We start from the raw sequence: 9,616 nt of genomic DNA, 5'->3' as shown, positions 1-9,616 counted from the left end.
TCTCAACGGATTTAGATGGTACCCTATTTAACATGAATGTAGCTGTCTCTAATGCATAACCCCAAAACGATAGTGGTAGATCGGTAAGAGACATCATATATCGCACCATATCTAATAAAGTACGGTTACGATGTTCGGACACACCATTACACCTTGGTGTTCCAGGTGGCGTGAGTAGTGAAACTATTTCACATTGTTTTAACTGAAGGCCAAACTCGTAACTCAAATACTCTTCTCCACGATCATATCGTAGAAACTTTATTTTCTTGTTACGATGATTTTCCGCTTCACTCTGAAATTATATGAACTTTTCAAATGTTTCAGACTTCTGTTTCATTAAGTAGATATACCCATATCTGCTCAAATCATCTGTGAAGGTCAGAAAATAATGATACCTGCTACGAGCCTCAGTATCCATCGGACCACATACATCTGTATGTATGATTTCCAACAAATCTGTTGCTCTCTCCATAGTACCGGAGAACGGCGTTTTAGTCCTCTTGCCCATGAGGCACGGTTCACAGGCATCAAGTAATTCATAATCAAGTGATTCCAAAATCCCATCAGTATGGAGTTTCTTCATGCGCTTTACACCAATATGACCTAAACGGCAGTGCCACAAATAAGTTGCACTATCATTATTAACTTTGCATCTTTTGGCTTCATTATTATGAATATGTGTATCCCTATGATCGAGATCCAACAAACTATTTTATTGGGTGTATGACCATAGAAGGTTTTATTCATGTAAACAGAACAACAATTATTCTCTAATTTAAATGAATAACCGTATTGCAACAAACATGATCAAATCATATTCATGCTCAACGCAAACACCAAATAACACTTATTTAGTTTCAACACTAATCCCGAAAGTATAGGGAGTGTGCGATGATGATCATATCAATCTTGGAACTACTTCCAACACACATCATCACCTCGCCTTTTACTAGTCTCTGTTTATTCTGCAACTCCCGTTTCGAGTTACTACTCTTAGCAACTGAACCAGTATCAAATACCGAGGGGTTGCTATAAACACTAGTAAAGTACACATCAATAACATGTATATCCAATATACCTTTGTTCACTTTGTCATCCTTCTTATCCACCAAATAGTTGGGGTAGTTCCGCTTCCAGTGACCAGTCCCTTTGCAGTAGAAGCACTTAGTCTCAGGCTTAGGACCAGACTTAGGCTTCTTCACTTGAGCAGCAACTTGCTTGCCGTTCTTCTTGAAGTTCCCCTTCTTCCCTTTGCCCTTTTCTTGAAACTAGTGGTCTCCTCAACCATCAACACTTGATGTTTTTCTTGATTTCTACCTTCATCAATTTCAGCATCACGAAGAGCTCGCGAATTACTTTCGTCATCCCTTGCATACTATAGTTCATCACGAAGTTCTACTAACTTGGTGATGGTGACTAGAGAATTCTGTCAATCACTATTTTATCTGGAAGATTAACTCCCACTTGATTCAAGCGATTGTAGTACCCAGACAATCTGAGCACATGCTCACTGCTTGAGCTATTCTCCTCCATCTTTTAGCTATAGAACTTGTTGGAGACTTCATATCTCTCAACTCGGGTATTTGCTTGAAATATTAACTTCAACTCCTGGAACATCTCATATGGTCCATGACGTTCAAAACGTCTTTGAAGTCTTGATTCTAAGCCGTTAAGCATGGTGCACTAAACTATCAAGTAGTCATCATATTGAGCTAGCCAAACGTTCATAACGTCTACATCTGCTCCTGCAATAGGTCTGTCACCTAGCGGTGCATCAAGGACATAATTTTTCTGTGCAGCAATGAGGATAATCCTCAGATCACGGATCCAATCCGCATCTTTTCTACTAACATCTTTCAACATAATTTTTCTCTAGGAACATATCAAAAATAAACACAGGGAAGCAACAACGCGAGCTATTGATCTACAACATAATTTGCAAAATACTATCAGGACTAAGTTCATGATAAATTTAAGTTCAATTAATCATATTACTTAAGAACTCCCACTTAGATAGACATCCCTCTAATCATCTAAGTGATCACGTGATCCATATCAACTAAACCATGTCCGATCATCATGTGAGATGGAGTAGTTTCAACGGTGAACATCACTATGTTGATCATATCTACTATATGATTCACGCTCGACCTTTCGGTCTGCGTGTTCCGAGGCCATATCTACATATGCTAGGCTCGTCAAGTTTAACCTGAGTATTCCGCGTGTGCAACTATTTTGCACCCATTGTATTTGAACGTAGAGCCTATCACACCCGATCATCACGTGGTGTCTCAGCATGAAGAACTTTCGCAACGGTGCATACTCAGGGAGAACACTTTTATCTTGAAATTTTAGTGAGAGATCATCTTATAATGCTACCGTCAATCAAAGCAAGTTAAGATGCATAAAAGATTAACATCACATGCAATCAATATAAGTGATATGATATGGCCATCATCATCTTGTGCTTGTGATCTCCATCTCCGAAGCAACGTCATGATCACCATCGTCACCGGTGCGACACCTTGATCTCCATCGTAGTATCGTTGTCGTCTCGCCAACTTATTCCTTTTACGACTATAGCTACCGCTTAGTGATAAAGTAAAACAATTACATGGCGATTGCATTGCATACAATAAAGCGACAACCATATGGCTCCTGCCAGTTGCCGATAACTAGGTTACAAAACATGATCATCTCATACAATAAAAAATATAGCATCATGTCTTGACCATATCACATCACAACATGCCCTGCAAAAACAAGTTAGACGTCCTCTACTTTGTTGTTGCAAGTTTTACGTGGCTGCTACGGGCTTAGCAAGAACCGTTCTTACCTACGCATCAAAACCACAATGATAGTTTGTCAAGTTGCTGTTGTTTTAACCTTCGCAAGGACCGGGCGTAGCCACACTCGGTTCAACTAAAGTGAGAGAGACAGACACCCGCCAGTCACCTTTAAGCAACGAGTGCTCGCAACGGTGAAACCAGTCTCGCGTAAGCGTACGCGTAATGTCGGTCCGGGCCGCTTCATCTCACAATACCGCCGAACCAAAGTATGACATGCTGGTAAGCAGTATGACTTATATCACCCACAACTCACTTGTGTTCTACTCGTGCATAGCATCAACGCATAAAACCAGGCTCTGATACCACAGTTGGGAACGTAGTAATTTCAAAAAAAATCCTACGCACACGCAAGATCATGGTGATGCATAGCAATGAGAGGGGAGAGTGTTGTCCACGTACCCTCGTAGACCGAAAGCGGAAGCGTTAACACAACGCGGTTGATGTAGTCGTACGTCTTCACCATCCGACCGATCAAGTACCGAACGCACGGCACCTACGAGTTCAGCACATGTTCAGCTCGATGACGTCCCTCGAACTCCGATCCAGCCGAGTGTTGAGGGAGAGTTTCGTCAGCATGATGGCGTGGTGACAATGATGAAGTTCTACCGACGCAGGGCTTCGCCTAAGCTCCGCTACGATATTATCAAGGTGTAATATGGTGGAGGGGGGCACCGCACACGGCTAAAATATCGTATATCAATTGTATGTCAAGAGGTGCCCCCCTGCCCCCGTATATAAAGGTGCAACGGGGAGGCCGCCGGCCCAGGAGGTGTGGCGCGCCAGGAGGAGTCCTACTCCTACCGGGAGTAGGACTCCCCCCCTTTTTCCATGTTGGAATAGGAGTGGAAGGGGGAAGAGGTGGAGGGGAGGAAGGAAGGGGGCGCCGCCCCCCTCTCCTTGTCCTATTCGGACTGTGGGGGAAGGGGGGCGCGGCCCTGCCCTAGCCTCCTCTCCTCTCTTCCACCTAGGCCCAATAAGGCCCATTAAGTTACCGGGGGGTTCCGGTAACCTCCCGGTACTCCGGAAAAATCCCGATTTCACCCGGAACACTTCCGATGTCCAAACATAGGCTTCCAATATATCAATCTTTATGTCTCGACCATTTCGAGACTCCTCGTCATGTCCGTGATCACATCTGGGACTCCGAACAACCTTCGGTACATCAAAACATATAAACTCATAATATAACTGTCATCGTAACGTTAAGCGTGCGGACCCTACGGGTTCGAGAACTATGTAGACATGACCGAGACACCTCTCCGGTCAATAACCAATAGCTGAACCTGGATGCTCATATTGGTTCCTACATATTCTACGAAGATCTTTATCGGTCAGACCGCATAACAACATACGTTGTTCCCTTTGTCATCGGTATGTTACTTGCCCGAGATTCGATCGCCGGTATCTCGATACCTAGTTCAATCTCATTACCGGCAAGTCTCTTTACTCGTTCCGTAATACATCATCCCGCAACTAACTCATTAGTCACAATGCTTGCAAGGCTTATAGTGATGTGCATTACCGAGTGGGCCCAGAGATACCTCTCCGACAATCGGAGTGACATATCCTAATCTCGAAATACGCCAACCCAACAAGTACCTTTGGAGACACCTGTAGAGCACCTTTATAATCACCCAGTTATGTTGTGACGTTTGGTAGCACACAAAGTGTTCCTCTGGTAAACGGGAGTTGCATAATCTCATAGTCATAGGAACATGTATAAGTCATGAAGAAAGCAATAGCAACATACTAAACGATCGAGTGCTAAGCTAACGGAATGGGTCAAGTCAATCACGTCATTCTCCTAATAGGTGATCTCATTAATCAAATGACAACTCATGTCTATGGCTAGGAAACATAACCATCTTTGATTAACAAGCTAGTCAAGTAGAGGCATACTAGTGACACTCTATTTGTCTATGTATTCACACATGTATTATGTTTTCGGTTAATACAATTCTAGCATGAATAATAAACATTTATCATGATATAAGGAAATAAATAATAACTTTATTATTGCCTCTAGGGCATATTTCCTTCAAGGAGACACCGCTGCGGCCGCCGAGGACGACGCCGGTCTCTGTAGGAGTACGACCGCACCCCCGAGGAGCCACAGCAGGGGTCTCGGCGTGCTTGCGGGGACTGCCTCGACCCCTATTGGGCGGCGGCGAGTCGGGACCCTCCTGGTGAGTCTTCCCCTTCTCCGCGGCCGAGAACCTCTTCGTTGGCGCCATGGGAAGGTAGCAAGTCGGTGAGGCGAGGAGGAAGAAGGAGAGGCAGCCGGCGTGAAGAAGGAGATGAGCAACGGGGGCTCTGCCCCTCCCCTCATTTATAGCCTGGAGAAGGACAACCGCCGGTCTCCACGATCACAGGTAATGATGGTTTTCCCCTGCATGCAGCAGGGTCTCGTCAAGTCGCACGGTTGCCGAGGCAACATGGGGAAGCGGAGGCGCCCACGTCCCGACAATCGCCATGCGTCAATCAAGGCCGCTGGTGGTTGGGGCCCGTGGCGCTCCGCACCGCCCTTTGGCTTCGCCTCAAAGCCAAGTCCGAGCGCGCCTTGGGTCCTTTGGCTACTGTCGGCATTCTGGTACCGGGGGTGCCCAGACTTGCCTGCCTGCGGCCCACGGCGTGGCTCCACCTACGGCCCAGCATGGCCCAGCTTCGGCAGCAACTACTAAAGACCCTCGCGAGGGGCCAAGCCTCGCGAGGAGGATGACACCAAGACCTCCCTGGGGGCGGCCTCGCTAGGCTGGCTCCCGAGGAGCGGAGATATCTATGCAGGGGGCACCTCGCGAGGTTCACGTGACGTGAGCCGTGACGATCAAGGCCAGGCTGGCGCCAGCGAGCGCAGTGTACCAGTTTCCTCTTTGGTGCTAATGAGGCAAGCGCGGGCGAGGAGTCCCGAGGCATCAGGCAAAGGTTTCCTTATCGGTGCAACAAGACCAAGACCAGTGGGACGGCAGGACGGAGGTCATGGCGGAGCCCACAGCAGCGTTACCACCAGAGCCTTTGGCAGGCGAAGACTACTTTTGTCAGGATAGCTTGTACTAGTTATCTCCCTTCAAAATTAGTCGTTGTGGGATCCCTTCCCGCCTACATTTGGGAAGAGGACCAGGGCCTCTATAAATAGGACCTAGCCACCACCGTAGTAGGGGACGGATCATTCGGACCACCCTCGCACTCACTAGCTCATCGAGCTCAAGAACACCTCACCTCCTGAGGCTGTTCATCCACTGTACTAGTTCATCCTCAGCCCCTCGAGGCAATCCACCACCACACTGGAGTAGGGTATTACACCACACGGTGGCCTGAACCAGTATAAACCCCCGGGTCTCGTGTTCTCTGGGTTCGTCGAGCTAGGCCGTGGGATCGTTGAGCGAGCGAGCTAGGGAGAGAGCGTTCTTTGTGCGCACCCCAGAGTTCGAACCACACAAGGGTTTGCCAGAACCCGTAATCCAACAATGTAGAATTTCTAGAAAGCATAAAGGGTTGTTTCAAAGGAGTTTTTCAAAGGAAGACCTGGGTAAAGCTGCTTACATATTGGGCATCAAGACCTACAGAGATCGATCAAGACGCCTGATAAGACTTTCACAGAGCTCATACCTTGACATGATTTTGAAGGAGTTCAAAATGGATCAGTCAAAGAAGGAGTTCTTATCGGATTTCGGGTTCCAGCAAAACCCTTGAGGTTCGAACACTGGGGTGCTCACGAAGATTTCCCCCTACCTAATCACGCCCTTAGCCTCACCGCAATCTCAGAGCCTAGCTCGACAAACCCGCAACACAAGAGACACGAGATTTATACTGGTTCGGGCCACCGTTGAGGTGTAATACCCTGCTCCAGTGTGGTGTGGTGGATTGCCTCTTGGGATGAGGATGAACAGTACAAGGGAAGAACAGCCTCCTGAGGTGAGGTGTTCTTGTGCTTGGTGAACTTGTGTGGGTGAGGATGATCTGAGTTAGTTCGTCTCAGACTAGTTGCCTCCGACTGTGGTGGCTAGTCCTATTTATAGAGGCCTTGGTCCTCTTCCCAAATATCGAGCGGGAAGGGATGCCACAACGGTCAATTTGAAGGGGGACAGCTAGTACAAGCTATCCTGACTAAAGGTGGTCTTCGCCTGCCAAAGGCTCTGGTGGCGACGTCGTCTTGGGCTCCACGGTGACCTTCGTCCTGCCGTCCTGCTGACCTTGGTCTCGTTGCACTGATATGGAAATCTTTGCCTGATGCCTCGGTACTCATCGCCTGCGCTTGCCTCCTTAGCACCACAGAGGAAACGAGGACACTGTGTGCGCTGGCGCCCGCCTGGCACCCGCCTAGTCTTGGTCATCATGGCTTGCATCACTTGAACCTCGCGAGGTGCCCCTTGCCTTGATCTCTCCGCCCCTCGCGAGCCAGGCTGGTGAGGCCGCTCCCATGGAGGTCTTGTGCCGTCCGCCTCGCGAGGCTTGGCCCCTCGCGAGGGTCTAGAGTGTTTGTTGGTGAAGATGGGCCGTACGGGGCTGCTGACGGAGCCACGCCGTGGGCCGCAGGCAGGCAAGTCTGGGGACCCCCGTTCCCAGAACGCCGACAGTAGCCCCCGGGCCCAAGGCGCGCTCGGACTTGGCTTCGAGGCGAAGCCAAAGCGCAAGTGCGGAGCGCCGCGGGCCCCAGCAACCTGCGGCCCTGGTCGACACGTGGAGATTGATTGGACGTGGGCGTCCCCGCTTCCCCACGCTGCCTCGGCAACTGCCTGACTGACAAAAGGCTGGCGCAGGCAACGCTCGCCTTCATTTCTTTCTCCCGCCTTGCTCCAGATCCCTTTCTCACCCCTCGCTTCCGAAATCTCCAGATCTTCTCCCATCCCCTTCCGAATCAGCGACCAATGGCGCCCCGGAAGGTCAAGGTTTCTTCGTCGCCCGCCTGGTACGAGCCGGCTCTGGATGTGCCCAATGTCTCAGAGAAGAACCTCGCCATCACGCGCCTACTGACGGCGGGAGAGGGCAACGAGAGGGGGAAGACCGAGCTCCGAGCTGGCTCTGCCGTGCCGGAGCCTGCAGGAAGCACCTTCTTCCCCTTCTTCATGAGCAGCGTCGTCGCGGGGCTGGTGCCCCCCTTCTCTGACTTCTTCTATGAGGTCCTTGGCCATTATGGGCTGCAGGCACTGCATCTTCATCCCAACTCTGTTCTCCTTCTGTCGATCTTCGCCTTCTACTGCGAGGCGTATGTCAGCATGATGTCGTCCGTGGCTCTGATGCGCAACTTCTTCTTCCTTCGCATCAATGATGGTCGTACCTCCGGGTGCGCCAACTTCATCATGGCCGGCAAGGCCAACTCAATCTCGAAGGCTGGGAAGAAGGCCGACAGCTTCAGGAGCAAGTGGGTCATGATGGACACTAAGTGCGTCCACCCACGCTTGGTGCTGCCAACGGAGATGCCCTAGTCCGACGCGGGGTGGTCTCGTGCAAAGCTCACTGATGACCGGGCGACGTCGATGCTGGAGAAGATGAACGTCGACCTGAAGCCTGGCAACGCGAAGGCGGGGAAGGTGACAGGGGCCATGCTCCTGAGGGAATTCCAGATGCCGCGCGTGGCCCCGCTTCAGGCGCGTACGCGCCCCTTATGGAGGCTTGGGGGCAAAGAAGGCAAGCTTCGCCTGAGCCCGGAAGCCTTGCCTGACGAAGAGCTGGCTGCGGCTCTCCGCCTCCTGGTCGGGGATGACCAGGAATACCCGCCAAGTGCCTTCGTTCCCTTGTTCCGCCGCAAGGACAGGGCGCAGGTCGTGGCTGCCAGGCCAACCTTTGATGGGCGCGGGCTGGTGCCGCCAGCGCCTCCTGCGGTCCCGGCTGCGACGGCGCCGGTGGAAGTGTCTTCTGACGACTCTCGCAAGGAGGAGGAAGAGAAGGAAGACGAGGAGCGCGACTCGGAGGCGACCCCCGAGGGGATGGGGGAGACCTCCCCCTTGCGCAAGGCTGACCTCCTCCGCACCATGCCTGATGACGACGACAAGACCGATGACCTCCAGAGGGGGGAGCCGCCCGTGATCCCGACGAGGGGCAGGTCGGCGTTGGTTTTCCGAGATGACGCTCCTGTTCTGACGCCGCCTGGGGCTGCTTCTGGCCCGTCTGCTGCTCCTTCCTCTGCCCCTGGAGCCCGTGCACCCGCGCCCCAAGCTGGGAGGCTCTCGGGCTTCAAGCTTAGCAAGAGGAGGGTGGACTACACCGCGGTGGACCAGTAAGTGCTGTTTCCTTGTTTCATTCTTGCTTTTGCTGCTTGACCTTGACGCTTCTCCCCTGTGCGATTAGGCCGAGGCCTGCGGCGAAGAAGAGGAAGGAGGAGGCGGTGGTGCTTCTCGGGACCAACCTGCCTGCTCCGGCTGCATCTCCCACCATGGAGAAGGGCAGCGTTGGTGCTCATGTCTCTCTGGCTCGGTCGTCCTTGCGAGGCCTGGGGGAGAATCCTCGGGAGGGGTCAGCCCCCGTGGCCCCGCTGGCTCCAGAGGCACCGGTGTCCGGCTTGGCTGCTGAGGTCTCCAAGGCTCAGGAGCCCCAGTCTCCCAGGCTATGGTGACGATACCTTCTCCTCCTCCTCCCGCTGCACCGCTGATTCGAGGTCCTTCCGCCTCCCCTGGCGTCTTGGAGCGCGCTCTTTCTGAGATGACCCGGCTGCGAGAAGATCTTCAGGGCGCCAACCCCCACCTGGTGGCTGGGCGCCTGGAGCTAGTCTTTGGCTGGCTCCATTCTGACATGTCCGTTCGGGCGGCGCTGAGTCAGGCCACGGCGACCTC

Source organism: Triticum aestivum, chromosome 7D (assembly GCF_018294505.1).
Source record: "Triticum aestivum cultivar Chinese Spring chromosome 7D, IWGSC CS RefSeq v2.1, whole genome shotgun sequence".
NCBI lineage: Eukaryota > Viridiplantae > Streptophyta > Magnoliopsida > Poales > Poaceae > Triticum > Triticum aestivum.
The sequence above is the reverse complement of the archived record's forward strand: the minus strand, read 5'-3'. Positions refer to the sequence as shown.